Source organism: Balaenoptera physalus (assembly GCF_965194825.1).
Source record: "Balaenoptera physalus genome assembly, chromosome: 15".
Taxonomy (NCBI): domain Eukaryota; kingdom Metazoa; phylum Chordata; class Mammalia; order Artiodactyla; family Balaenopteridae; genus Balaenoptera; species Balaenoptera physalus.
In genome coordinates this window covers 63166309-63181582 of record NC_138894.1, presented here as the reverse complement: position 1 = coordinate 63181582, position 15274 = coordinate 63166309, and the positions used below count along the sequence as shown (strand labels likewise).

The 15274-nt window shown below is 45.3% G+C and overlaps 1 long non-coding RNA gene across 1 annotated transcript; it reads right to left on the bottom strand.

The window, feature by feature from the left end:
- Positions 1-6317: 6317 nt before the first annotated feature.
- On the bottom strand, positions 6318-15077 carry LOC309644291. The gene is made up of 2 exons (XR_014254355.1): positions 10893-15077; positions 6318-6458 (listed from the first exon to the last, which is right to left on the bottom strand). It is a non-coding gene; the product is annotated as an uncharacterized lncRNA (long non-coding RNA).
- Positions 15078-15274: the final 197 nt, after the last annotated feature.

Below are 15274 nucleotides of genomic sequence, written 5' to 3'. Positions count from 1 at the left end.
GGCCAGGAAGATCCCACATGCCGTGGAGCAACTAAGCCCGTGCACCACAACTACTGATCCTGTGCTCTAAAGCCCTTGAGCCACAACTACTGAAGCCCGTGCGCCTAGAGCCTGTGTTCCGCAACAAGAGAAGCCGCCACAATGAGAAGCCCCCGCACCGCAATGAAGAGTACCCCCACTCGCCACAACTAGAGAAAGCCCGCACACAGCAACAAAGACCCAACACAGCCAAAAATAAATTAAAAAAAAAAAAAAAATCTACAGGAAATTCCCTGGTGGTCCAGTGGTTAAGACTCCATGCTCCCAATGCAGGGAGCATGGGTTTGATCCCTGATCAGGGAACTAAGATCCCGTGTGCCACTTGGCACAGCTAAAAAAAAAAATTAAAAAAAAAAAAAAAACTACAGATAACAAATGTTGGAGAGGGTGTCAAGAAAAGGGAATCCTCCTGCATTATTGGTGGGAATGTAAATTGGTGCAGCCACTATGGAAAACAGTATGGAGGTTCCTCAAAAAACTAAAAAGTGAGTTGCTGTATGATCTAGCAATCCTACTCCTGGGACATGTATCCAGACAAAACTCTACTTCAAAAAGATACATGCACCCCTATGTTCATAGCAGCACTATTCACAATAGCCAAGACATGGAAACAACCTAAATGTTCATCAACAGTTGAATGGACAATAGAATACTACTCAGCCATAAAAAAGAATGAAATAATGCCATTTATAGCAACATGGATGGACCTAGAGATTATCATACTAAGTGAAGTAAGTCAGAAAGAGAAATTGATGTGAGATTACTTATATGTGGAATCTAAAATATGACACAAATGAACTTATTTACAAAACGGAAACAAACTCACAGCCATAGAGAACAGACTTGTGGTTGCCAAGTGGGAGGAAGGTCGGGGAGGGATGGTTAAGGAATTTGGGATTAGCAGATGCAAGCTATTATATACAGAATAAATAAACAACAAGGTCCTACTGTATAGCACAGGGAACTATGTTCAATATCCTGTGATAAACCATAATGGAAAAGAATATGAAAAAGAATGTATATATATATGTATAACTGACTTTGCTCTACAGCAGAAATTAACACATTGTAAATCAATTATACTTCAATAAAATAAATTTAAAAACAACAACAACACAACAACAAGAAAACAAACTGCCTTGTGCTTCTGATGATCAGCCATTGGAGCCCATTGGTACAGTGGGGGGACAGGCCCAAATAACCAAGGGGGGGGTTATAATAGAGGGGTGCTATGGGGGTGTTAGTGCTCTAGGGAGAAGCTTATATTTAAGCTAAGAGGTTCGCCCAGCAGAGCAGAAGGAAGGAAGGCCAGGTCATGGAAACACAGGTGCAGAAGTTGAAGCCAAGGCAAGCCTCTGCCCTGCTCATGGAGCTGACGGTGGCTCCAAGTTGGTGGAGTACACGGGGAGAAGGGTGGGACATAAGACTGAGAAAGGGGAGTTGGGACCAGATTGTAAAGGGCTAGCCTTGAATATTGTGCTAAGGAGTCTGGACTTGATTGTAGAGAGACTGGAGAACCAGAGAAGGTTATTTTATGCACACCCATACCTTGATAGAATAGTGTAAGTTCTTATAGCTGTTGTAGGGATTCAGTTATTCTTTCCTTCTCTCTCTTGGGTAAATTAATGACTAATTCAGAATGCAAGTGAATCTAAGTCAATCAGCAAGTTTAGAGCAGACTATGAAGAAGCCTGTCTTAAAACCATCTCTCACTTGGACTACTGAAAAAGCTTTTTGTAACTGGCCTCCTTGCTTCAGTCTGGCCCTTCTCAGATTGGTCCTCTTTAATGTTTCTGAGAGGTATTTTTAAAATGCGTGTCACATCCTTGCTTAAAACCCTTCGGTAGTTCCCTGTGGTCTCTACATAATAATTAAGTTTCATCTTAGCCTGGTGTACACAGGCGCTCATGATATGGCATCTTCTTAGTTATAGTAGTTTCTTTTTGTTTGTTTGTTTGTTTTTGGTTTATGTAAACTAAGTTAATTTAAGAAAAAAAAAGGAAAATTGATTTGGTGCAAAGGGGTACAGGCTGGACACCCAAGAGAACTGACTAATCAACTTGGCTTCAGAAAGTTCTACTGTATAATTTTCTGTCTGTGTCTTTAGTTTTTTAATTTTTTTTGTTAAATCAAAAAAATGTATTTCAGGACTTCCCTGGCGGTCCAGTAGTTAAGAACCCGTGCTTGCAATGCAGGGGGCACGGGTTCAATCCCACATGCCACGCAGCCACTAAATAAATAAATAAGTAAGTAAGTAAAAATTTAAAATGTATTTGATGAAAATGCATCTCATCGTAATGCATTCTCATCGTAAAAAACTTTGAACAGTATGGAAGTACACAGAAGAAAATCGAGTTATTTTCACATGCCTCCCACACTCTGTCCCCAGAGGTAACTACTGTTGGTTGCAGATCTTTCTAGCCAATCTTCTATACATTTATTTGCCTATGTATTTACACTACAAATATATAATTTTTGGTTTTTCCTAAATGCAATTGTACCATATGTATTTTAATCCAGCTTGCTTTTTTTCACTTAATATTATATATTTCTTACCTTTTTTTTTTGGTGGGGGGAGTAGGTATTTTCCTAAATTTCTTAGACATTTAAATTATCTTGGAAATGTCCAACCTTGTCTCTGTGAACAAATACATTTTAAAATGTGTGTTTCTATACTTGATTCAGGAAAGGGGATCAGGGCCCCTCTACCTGAAGGTGCAAACTCTTCCATCTTTAGTGCCCAGAGAGAGATGGCAAAGGGAACACAGGGCCATATCCTTGGGACTAGTGTAAATGTCGGTCACTCCTCAGCCAGCATTTCTTCTCAAGTTATTTAATACTTACCTTTCAAAAAATTGTTATAATTTGCCATCTGTTATCTCTTCAGTTAATTTTCCAAAGGCCTGGGCAAACTCTGTCTGCATACTTCTCAAATTTGAATGATTCCTGGTTCCTAAACATCTCCAAGTTCCTATCGTCTGAAGTCTCACCAGGCCTGAATAACCACCTCTCTCCAATTCTTAAACCTAAATAATCATTTCTCATAGGAGCCCCAAAACCTTCATCTGCTTCTCCCTGGCAAAAATTCTCTAGGGCATAGGTGACCTCATCCTCCAGGACTCCTGAGACCTCAGACAGCTGGGATTTTTGAAGTGGGAGCCAACACATAGGAAGGGTTTTCAGGCAATAATACCATTTCTCCTCATATATGGGTCATTTTCACCTTTCCAAATTTTCTTAGATAGTTTGTGCTGCTATAACTGAATACCATAGACTGGAAGCTTATAAACAACTGAAATTTATTCCTCACAGTTCTGGAGGCTGGAAGTCGGAGATCATGGTGCCAGTAGGAACGGGTTCTGGTGAGGGCCCTCTTCTGGGTTGCACACTTGTAGCCTCACATGGCAGGAAGAGGGCTAGAGAGCTCTCTGGGGTCTCTTTTATAATCCCATTCATGAAGGCTCCACTCTGTGACCTAATTATCTCCCAAAGAGCCCCATCTCCTAACACCTTTACATTGTGGGTTAGGATTTCAACATATGAATTTTGCAGGGACAAAAATATTCAGTCCATAATACCAAGATAAAAGAGAATGGAACTCGCACGATGAGCTCTAATTTACCCCTTGTCTTTTCAAATACTTCTCTGTTGAATTTAAAGATAAGTCTTACAGGGAGCACGGCTGCCTATGCTCTATTGTCAGCTCTGCAGACCCAGAAATTTTATGTATTTATACTAACCGAACTCACATTTTATTTAGAAAAACTAAAAGGCCAATTTATGGGGAATTCCCTGGCCGTCCAGTGGTTAGGACTCTGTATGTCCACTGCAGGGGGCACAGGTTCGATCCCTGGTCGGGGAACTAAGATCCCGCAAGCCCCAAAATGTGGCCAAAAAATAAAATGCCAATTTATTAAATTTTAACCACTGCTATCCTTCTTACGTAATACAAATATAACAGTGTTAGCTCCCCATGGCCTCTAGGCCCTATAGGATTAGGTCAAACTCCTTAGCCTGGCATTTAAGGCCTTTACAATCTGGCTTTGAACCAAGTTTCTTGTTGGTTCTCATATGTCATGCATGTACTTCCTATATGCTCTTCCCTCTGTCTGGAATGTCCTTTTTGACTCTTTACCATGCAAAGTTTTTATTTTAATTGATGGTCCAGATCAAAATATCACCTTCTCTCAAAGCCTTCTCTGACCAGCCCTGCCCCTGCAGCAGGCCATACTAATTGCTACCAATTCTGAGCAATTATAGCTTTTATTTTATTAGATTGTAACTCCTCATATACGAATTGCCTGCCTCTTCCATCAGACAGTGAACTCCTTGAGGATCAGAAATCTATTTTCATCTATCAAGGTAACCCAGAGTACAGCACATCGACTAAACACACAATCTCAATAAACTTTGAACTGAACTTCTGCATTTGTACTTCCTGCAATTACTTCCTTTTCTTGCCTAAGTTCTTATAAAAGTTAATTTTGAAAATGTCAGCCGTCTCCGCTATCTTTAGAGGAAAGGAGGGTAAGGGTGTTTGTTCATGCAGGGACTGAGAAAAAGCACGTCCCTGGGAACCAGGAATGGTGACTGCTGTAGAAATACAAGTGAGGGAAACCCCCGGGAGGAAAAAACACAGCGGGAGAAGCCAGGCCAAATGACAACTGTTTCTTTCCACCAGGAAATCACCTTTTGAGATCCTTCTTTCCTCATATCTGGAGATTTCTGGATATTGTAAATAGAGGGCCCTGTTCCCCTGTGTCTTCTCTGTGTACGGTTTCCTCTGTGTTTGTGTGCAGCGGGTGGAGGTTGGCTTCCTAATTGGGACCTGTCTCAGGTGGAATAATAAGAATCAAGACAAGAGGGTTGGTCCATGTTTGCCCAACATCCCGTCATCCTCCTTCCAGCTAATCAAAAGGTAAGTGCGATCACGTGGGCAGATGCTGTAGCACAGATCGCTCCAGACCGGGAAGAACAGATATCGCGAGACAGGAATGGTGCAAAAGGGTATGACGCAGAGTCATGAATCCAGACGGAGTTTGTTCTGGTGTCTCCTAATTTCATTCCCACATTGGCTCTGGTGGGAATTCCTCTGCTCCTCCAACTCCCCTTTCCCTCTCGACTCCGAAGTTCCCTGCAAACCCTTTAGATCTGCCCTGGAGAGGGAACTGGGATCTGACGGCGGAGGAAAGCCATGAACCAGGGGCACCCAACCTTCCCCTATGATCTGCATGGTGTTTATAAAGTCCTCAGCCTTGAAATCATTTGTGGTGCTCTTTGCTTTACTGAAGAAAAATGGATTTTGCCTCAATTCCTGATTCCTGTTTAAATATTTAGTTTAATCAGCACAGGCCCAAGTGCCTTTTCCATTTCCCCTGGTGCCTGGGAGCCACGCTGACACCAGCATCATAAATAATGCATCAGATCCCAGTAACATGCCACTGGCTGGGAGTCGCTCCATCCCTCAAGTCTCAGGGCCTGCCCTCTGCTGCAGCTGCTTTGGGAGAAGCTGGGCTACCATGCAGAAGTCAGTGGAGCTTTGAAATCTTCACCTCAAATCTTCTCCTGGAGGCAGTGATTGTGACAGGCAAGCAGTCCCCACTCCAGCCCAGATCTGAGGGGCCTTGTGGAGGTGCGAGGGGGTGTGTGTTGGTGGGGAGAGTGGGAGGAAGAGGTGGGAACACCAAGGTCACAGAGTCTTCAGACTCTGCCTTTGAAGTTGCTCTGACCTGGTGAGAGACTTCAGGCCACCCCTAGAAAGGGTCCAACATAGGTTCTGTGTGAGTGTGGAGCAGAGACCGGGGACACCTGACGTGAGGAAGCAGCCAGGTTCAAGGGCACAGGAAGGAGACTCCGTGAAATGCTGGAGCCTTCCCTCTTCCCTCCGCTTCCAGAATTCTGGCTCCTAACGTGGGCTCCACCCTCTATTCCACGAACACAGTCTAAATTTCACCCACTAAACCAGAAGCCTGTCGGGGGCGGAGGGGAGTCAGGGCTTCCAGAAGATGGACACTTAGTCCCCTCTTACAGAAAACAACCAATGATAGGATTTGGCTGGATGGGTCCTGGGCATCCTTTACCAAAACCTCAAAAAGCTTATACTGCCTCCAGGTGCCCTTTCTTTGGCGCCAGGTCCTCAGCGCTCTGATCTGGGCAATTAAACGGGAAACATCGCGTCAGTTGCCACTAATAATATGGTCCTGTCCTGGCTTTGTAAAAGAAGCTCCTTGGGGCAGCTCTGTACTACTCATGTTTTTTCCTCCAAAACTTCGCAGAAATAAAAGGAAACATAAACAACGATTTATTTATCCGAGAGTTCAAAGTTTTGCTTTGAGCCCTCCAACATTTTCCGTCCTTTTTGAAATTAAGATGCAGATAACTTCCCTCAGTCTCTTTTAGAAAGGGCAGCAGCTACAAACCTATGGATAAAGATAAAAGGAGCTGATGAAAGGAGCAAATTCTAGTCTCCATCCCTCAGTCTGGGGGGGGGGCTGTAAGGCCCCCTCTGTGCTTTTGGAGTCATCTACACTGCAGAATGTCTAAGGCCAGAACCCTACCAATTTTTTTCCAGCTGCCTAGGATTTGGACAGTCAGAAACCACCAAAAGAAAAGATGGCAGGGGAGTCGGTCTCTGAAGACCACCATCTTGCCAAATCCAGTGGTCGATTGGTTGCTCTGGTTTATCACAATTGGGCCCCTCCTTTTGTCACATGGCTCCTGGAACCTGTACTCCTCAGGCTTTTTTCCTAGCTCCCTCATTGCTCCCTCAGTCCCCCTTTGCGGCTCTCCTCTCCTGATCACTACTTGAATAGTTCTCAGTCTTGGCTGCCCATTAAAATCACTTGAGGAGGGACTTCCCTGGTGGTGCAGTGGTTAAGAATCCGCCTGCCAATGCAGGGGACACAGGTTCGAGCCCTGGGCCGGGAAGATCCCACATGCCACAGAGCAACTAAGCCCGTGCGCCACAACTACTGAGCCTGCGCTCTGGAGCCCACGAGCCACAACTACTGAGCCCATGTGCCACAACTACTGAAGCCCGTGCGCCTAGAGCCCACGCTCTGCAACAAGAGAAGCCACCGCAATGAGAAGCCCCGTGCACCACAATGAAGAGTAGCCCCTGCTCGCCGCAATTAGAGAAAGCCCGCGCGCAGCAACGAAGACCCAACACAGCCAAAAATAAAAAATAAATAAAATAAAATAAATTTATTAAAAAAATCACCTGAGGATTTTTTTCTCTTAACTGAACATCATGGTCCACTGCAAACTAATTAAATCAGGATCTCTGGGGGTGGGGCCTGGGTATTATACTAGCAGTTTCCTTGGTGCAGCCAGGGTGCAGAACTGACCTCTGCCCTGAATGCTGGCTTGCCCCAGGGCTCAGGCTTCTGTGCTCTTTGCCATCTATACTCTCTCCCACGTGATCTGACCAGTCCCCAGCTTCACAGACTTTCTACATAGTGGTGACTCCCAGATCTGCATTTTTAGCCTGGGCCTCTCTGCTGAGCTCCAGAGCCCAGAACCAGTTGTCTATTCCAAACAGATATCTACAAGCATCTGAAAGTACTAATGTTCCTGGATTTTGCCCTCTCGTCTCCTACATCCAACCCTTCAGCCAGGGCTATTGGCTCTATCTCAAAAATATATCTTTATTAGCCACGACGGCTATCATTCTATTCCAAGCCTTTGTTACCTCTCTCTCGAAGTATGTTAGTTAGCCTCCTAACAAGCCTCTGTGTTTCCATTCCCCTCAGTCCATCCTCTGTACAGCAGCCCAAGTGACTTTTGGTGTCTTTGGGGTTTATTTTTTTGTGTGAACTTTTCAGGAGGCTTTATTTCAGGTCATGATATATGTAGCATGACTTATAACCAAGACACTTTATTTAACATGAAAAAATGCAGTAAGTGGCTCATATTCATGGAATTCACTGGTCTTACCATGTTCCCCATGACCAAGATGTAGTTCAGCTGAAAGAAAGGTGAATGGCCTAGGAAAAACTCAGTGACAGTATTGGGTGTAAGGGGAACTAACTACAGCCTACATGACTAGATGTTGTCCAACATGATTTGGTATAGGATTTAAAAAGGTAGCCAGTGTATGTTGCCATTACGTACAGGTCTCAGTACCACAGTTTGAGCTGGAAGGGGTCTCTCTCGCTATTATGTCAAATGAAACACAGGAGGAGTTTTGGTTTTCCATCACATAAACTTTGGATTGGTGAGTTTTGAATTCCTAGTGCCCAGAGGAGGTTTGATGCCTCCAGAGAACACAGTCATGCTTTTTTGTTTTTTTGGCCAAGGGAGCTTAGTTCCCTGACCAGGGATCAACCCGAGCCCCCTGCAGTGGAAGCACAGAGTCTTAACCACTGGACCATCATGGAAGTCCCCAGTCATGCTTTTTTGAATTGGAAGTCAAGACTGGCCCCTTTCTACTTTGTGTTCTTCATATTCCAGGTGATCTTTTTAAAACATAAATCAGATCCCTGTTATTCCTGTGTTAAAAACCTTTCCATTATACTTAGACCAAAATTCAAACACTTTACCATGGCCTCCTAGGCCCTACATGATTGGACCCTGCTCACTTCCCTGATCTCATCTCCTACCCACACTGGTCTTCCTAGGTCACGATCAGGTCAGGCTGAGTCTTGATTTGGGGAATTGGCACTTGCTGTTCCTTTGTCCTGGCATGTTGCTCCCCACGTGTCCCAGTGGTTCACTTCATCCTATCATTAGGTCTCTTTTGAGTTCTTACATCCAAGAGGCCTTCCCTGACCACCACCATAACTTTTTGTTTCTTTATCCAGATTTACTTTCTGTAGAACCTTTACCATCGTATACTAGCATATCTATTGATTGATTTACTTGGTCATTCTCTGTCTTCTCCACTAGAATATAAGCTCCAGGGAGACAGGTGCTTTGTCTATCTTGTTCACTGGTGTATCCTCAATGCCTTTAACAGCACTCATTATCTATTTGTTGAATGAAAAGGGCATTTTTGTAGACGAGACATATTCTTGGTAGCCTCCACCCTACTCCCCACCATAGAAGCATTGATTGGGATCTGAGGAGCCAGAGTGCTTCCTGACAAAGAAACACAATTAAGGGGTTAAAAGGTGCATTACCTTATTGGTAATCTGCTGTTGCTCATGGGAATGTGTGATAGCTCACAGGTGTGCTGGGGAAGAAAAAGATTGGGGGATGCTTCCACTGGCACTTAGCTGAGGGGCATTGCAACTGGGTGTTCTTTTCTCTTAGCACTACTAAGCCAACCATGTCAGCCAGAAGGAGAGACAAACCAATATGAGATAAATTGAGCTCTGTCTAAAGGATCTGAGCAGGACTTAAGTGGAGTGGTGCTGGGCCCTCTTCTCTCTATATATCTCTCTTTTATTCGGCTTCCATGTCCCTAAGTCTCTGTATATAGTGCTCAGTGTTTTCTGGCTGAATCTATGTTTACTTAAAATCAAGGGGTGGTTACCATCTGTATGAGTTTCCTAGGGCTGCCATAACAAATTACCACAACTTGGGTGGCTTCAAACAACAGATATTTATTCCCTCATGGTTCTGAAGGACAGAAGCCAGAAATGAAGGTGCCAGCAAACTTAGTTCCTTCTGGGGGCTTTGACGGAGAATCTATTCCATGCCTCTCCCCCAATATCTGTTGGTTGCTGGCAGTCTTTGGCATTGCCTTGGCTTATAGCTCATAACACCAGTCTTTGCCTCTACCTTCACATGCCTTCTCCTCTTCACTCTGTGTCCTCTCTTCTTCTGTTTCACACAAGGACACTTGTCATTGGATATAGGGCCAACCCTAATTCAGGATGATCTTACCTCCAGATCATTAATTTCATCTGCAAATACCTTTTTTCTAAATAAGGTCACATTCACAGATTCCAGGTGGACATATATTTTGGGGGACCACCATTCAACCCACTATACCATCTTAGAGGCAAGAGGGTTAAGTTAGGAAATAGGCAGATTTGCTTTTTTAGGCTGTGTCCCTTCCCTTCTCTTCCTGTTCTTTTCATCCCCGACTCCCACCCTCCCACCCCAGCTGCTTTTTTCATCCTGGGAGCAGAACTCTCTTTCTCCAGCTGAGAATTTTGCCTGTGGGAGAGGTCAGCCCTGGGCATTCCCCCTTGTCTTCACCATCTGTCTTGGTCAGTGACTTGCGTGGCTCTTTGCCCGTGCCCTGCCTGTTTGCACATTTGGACCTGGACCCTGATCTCCTGGACCTAGACCGGCTAAACCTGTTTTCTCCCAAGCTGAAGGACTCAGGGAACCTGCTTCTTCCCCTGGGGGCAGGGTTTGGTTTACTCCTCAGACAAGACAGACCTGGCTCTGAGCTGATGGTGACACAGAAGAGGGTATTTCTAGCCCAGATCTCTCAAACTCCAGGTCTGTTCATCCACCTCATTCTTAACAAGGAAACATACCTGCATGTTTCCAAAGGCACCTCTTTTTTTTTGGCTGTGCCGCACGGCATGTGGGTTCTTAGTTCCCCGACCAGGGATCAAACCCATGCCCCCTGCATTGGAAGCACGTTGGAAGTGTGGAGTCTTAACCACTGAACTGTCAGGGAAGTCCCTCAAAAGGCACCTTGCACACAACTTGTCTAAAACTGAACCTGTCAACCACCCCTCTTCCCCCCAACTTGCCTCCCCTCCTGTACTTTCTACTCACTGAATCACACCTCTCTCCACCCACTTGCTGATAACCAGATGCTACCCTTTTACTCCAAACCTCCCCAAAGGCACCAGATTCTGTAGCTCCCACCCCCTAAGTCTCTCTCAAACCCATCTACATCTCTCATATCCCACTGCCTCTACTCTAGGTCATCATCCCTTTGCACCAACCTGCCGACTGATCTCACAGCCTCGACTCTCCAGCCTCTCCAATCCACTCTCTTTGCTGCTATCTGAGTCATTCCTACAAACACTCCCTGTTGTATCCCTTCAACACTTCCCATTGCCTTTTAGGATTCTATTTCCTGACCCCACACCCTGTGCTGTCATCATCGCCAATTCAAATCCACAGCACTCCAGCACTTTATAGATTAAAAAAAAAAAAAGCACTTACGTCAATTAGGTTACCCTTCCAGGGGCTCATCCCTGTCTACGTTGTGATTTCCAGTCCCTTTTCCAGTATCTGGAGGCAATGTTGTCGCTAGAGAAGGAACCTCCTTGTGGATGCAACCAAATGGCTGAGCTAACTCCTCTTTGAGGGCATGAGAGAACCATGGAATCCTAAAACACACACTTCCAAAAATCAAGATCTGGGACTGGTCCTGGGTTTCATGTTTTTAGCACAGGGGATCAATGGAAGGAGAAGCTCCATGGCTAAAGAAGCTAGGAAACTCCAACTCTGGTTTCCTTTCCCTTAGGGGCTCCATTGCTTTGATTCTTGCTTTCTCCTGGAATACAGTCATCTGCTTGTAAAACCCAGGACCACCTTGGAATAGCTGAGAGAGACTGGCCTTTTTCCAAAGGAATTTTTACTAAATAACACATAAGTTAATGAAAGAAAAGGGAAAGAGAAAGAGAGAGAAATCAAAGAAAACACGAAGGACAAGATATGGTACTTATCTGAAGACTGGCATCTGGTTTCAGATTAATTACATTCTAGACCCCCAGGCTCCTTTCTTGAGTTCAATATCAGAAAGTTCCCAGACTCTGGCCAGCCCTTATTTTTTTTGCATGTATAAAAATTCCATCCTGATGTTGAGACAAAAACCAACCCTCTGTCTTATCTATAGCTTTCTTGCGGCATCCACTTTTTTTCAGCTAAGCTGCGGGATGCTGGGGACTGCACAGGGAAGATTCTGGGCCTTTTGGCAATCCCTTATCGTGGTTCTTTAATCACAACAGCCATGCCAGGAAATTTTACCCTTGCGGAGGCTGGATTTTCCCTGGGGTTTCTGGCATGATCTGAGAGACCCCTCTTTCTTAGTAATGAGGATGGCTGGAATAGAGAGAAATGACATATAAGTATGAAGCTTAACATGTGCCCAACACATTATATATTTCACTTTTTAGCATAAGCATTCACCATAGGTGTCAATCACTAGTCATGATTTGTAGAATTTGAGGATCTGAGGGGTTAAGCAACTTGCTCAAGGTGTTAAAGCTGAACAGTCAAACTAGGAGTGAAGTTTGGGCTGATTGATGACAAGTTTGTGATCTGAGCCATGCAGCCTGAGGAGGTAGAAGTGCCTTTGCTTTCTTTGAAGGCACAGGCTTTTCCACCCTTCTTTGTATGTTTTTTTTTTTTTCTCCAATCTAGAGACATTTGCTGAACTCTCTTATGTGCACACCTCTTTGATATTAGGAGGTATAAAAGTTTCATAGACAAAAGTCCCTGCATTCAACTCTGCATCTGGTTCTTTATGTTGAGCCTATCATTCACGGGCACTTATTCTTTCAGATATTGAGCACCTATTATGTAGAAGACACTGGTCCAGGATCTGGAGATGAAAGAGGTTAAACACACAGAATCTGGGCTTCCCTGGTGGCACAGTGGTTAAGAACCCACCTGCCAGTGCAGGGGACACAGGTTCGAGCCCTGGTCCGGGAAGATCCCACATGCTGCAGAGCAGCTAAGCTCATGCGCCACAACTACTGAGCCTGCGCTCTAGAGCCCATGAGCCACAACTACTGAGCCTGCATGCCACAACTACTGAAGCCCACGCACCTAGAGACCGTGCTCTACAACAAGAGAAGCCACCAAAACAAGAAGCCCGCGCGCCATAACGAAGAGTAGCCCCTGCTCGCCTCCACTAGAGAAAGACCACGCACAGCAATGAAGACCCAATGCAGCTAAAAATAAATACATAAATACATTTATAAAAAATAAATAAAAAGAATCCGCCTGCCAATGCAGGGGACACGGGTTTGAGCCCTGGTCTGGTAAGATCCCACATGCTGCAGAGCAACTAAGCCCGTGCACCACAACTACTGAGCCTGTGTGCCACAACTACTGAGCCTGAGCTCTAGAGCCAGTGCTTCCGCAACATGAGAAGCCACCGCAATGAGAGGCCTGCTCACCACAACGAAGAATAGCCCCCGCTCGCCACAACTAGAGAAAGCCCACACACAACAACAAAGACCCAAGCAGCCCAAAATAAATAAATAAATTAAAAAAAAAATACACAGAATCTAGAGGAAGGCAGAGCCTGGGTTCTGCCACCATCATTACCTCCTACTACTCATCCCCTGCCCCCCAAACTCTGAGCCCTTTCATGGGGGCGTGGGGTTGGGGCTTCTGGATAAGGTTGTTCCTAAGGGGAGGAGATAGGTACGGATGGAGGGAGTTCTCTTGGCACTTTTGCCCATTTATTGTGGTTAATACCTGGTAAGGTGCACAAAACTGTGGAAATGAGACAAGGAACTAACAGAAACAGAGAAATATTTTGAAGGGGAGAAATTGCTCATTTATTCAAAAATAATGGGAAAACCCTTTAGTAGAGCTTGCGATCTATTATTCCTTTGCAGTTTATGGTTTCCAGGTGGCCTTTTCACTTGCAGAAATTCTTCCTGGTTTAGAGATTTCTAGGCCAAAGGAAAGGGCTGAATTATCCCAATACTGCTGCCAGTTTATGGTTTGACTCCAGCTAAATTATTCAACCTATTTATGTGTCAGCTCAGAAACGGAGAGAGTGATGTCAGATACGTCACAATATGTTTTCTGTGGGATCTCCAGTAAAAGGGTTATGAGAAATAACAGTTATGCAGTGTGCATAACAAAACACTTCTGCTTTTTTCTCTAGGTCAAAAGAGCTGATGCAGGATCACAATTTGACTCATGGCATAAAACCTTTGGGAATGTGAAACTTTCTTGAGGTAAAAAAAAGCAACAGACACCTGTATTTGCATAGTGCTCTATGCTGGTTTACAAAGCATTTTAAGATATCACAACTGATCCTTACCCCATCTGTGAAGTGGAATTAGTGTGCCCCCATTTTATACTTAAAGAAACTTGGGTCACACAGTCAATCAAGGTAATTCAGGCAAAGGTGCTTTATTTTTTATTTTATTTTTTACTTTCCCTCAGCTATGTAGAAAATTATTTTTTTCACCTCAGTAATTTGTGATAATGGACCGTCACAAATGCCATCACCAGACAAACAAAACACAATCTTCTTTTCTGGGGACACTTCCCATCCCTGCACAGACCCCAAACCCAGAGTCAACAACACACAGCTGTAAAGCACCAGGAACTCCAAACAACCTACAACAGTAAGGGATCATCTTCATGTTTATTTTACAACAATGTCTGGGAGTAGTTTGGAATGGATTGGCTTCTCTAAAGAAAGTTGTTTGTGTTCATTTTGGGGGAGAGCCAGCTCAGATTCAACTCTACTTGGTTCTTTGTTTCTGTGAGGGTATGAAGGCTGAGAAAACAGGGGTTGTCTAGAGAATTCGCATGGGAAAATAATAACTTTAAAAGCTTTAGGTACATAACCAGTTAACAGTCCATTAACAGTAAGCTGATTGGCACGATCTCTTTTTTGAGGGGCTGTGGTGATGATGAACTGTAGGGCCCTGTTCCCGTAAGGGCAAAGGAAGCCCCCCTCGTCTAATGGTCTCTTCTCCCAGCCGGGCTGCACTGCAAGCCTGTCTAGAGGCAAGGCCTCCAGGTGTGGGGAAATAGGTTTTATTCAGCCCGGTTTTGGGGTGAACGCGGATAGACCTGACAACGTAGTTACGGTAGACTTGGAAGGGACCTGTTTTTCTAGCCTTGTCCCCAGATAAGTCTCTGCCCGGAGAAGCTGCAGGCACCTGGGGTCCTCTTGGCTCCAGGGCCTGCCAGCTCCAGGCCCGCCGCATTACCATCACCACGAGGAAGGCGCCCTGCTGCGAGCACTTATTTGCATCCAAGTGTTTGCACCGAGACAGGGGCTCACGTGCTCGAGGTCACACAGACGGGGGCTCTCCAGGGACAGAAGCGGGGAGGAAGCCCTGTCTCGGGGTGGGCAGGTGCCGGGGTACGCTGGTTGGGACGATAAGGGCTCCGGAGAGGCTGAGCCCCTGCCGCCACCCCGATTTTCTGATAGCCCCTGGCCCGCATTTGCGGGTGCAGGCCTCGGCTTGGGCCAGGACCCCTGTCCTAGGACCCTCCACTTCCAGTTAGGTCCCCCAAGCCGCCCCCCCTCCCCAATTCCCTGCTGGCCCCAAGTGCTCCGGCCTCCCGGGTGACCGGGAACTCTGCCTCGCTAGCCCGGCGCTGGGGGCGGGCACCT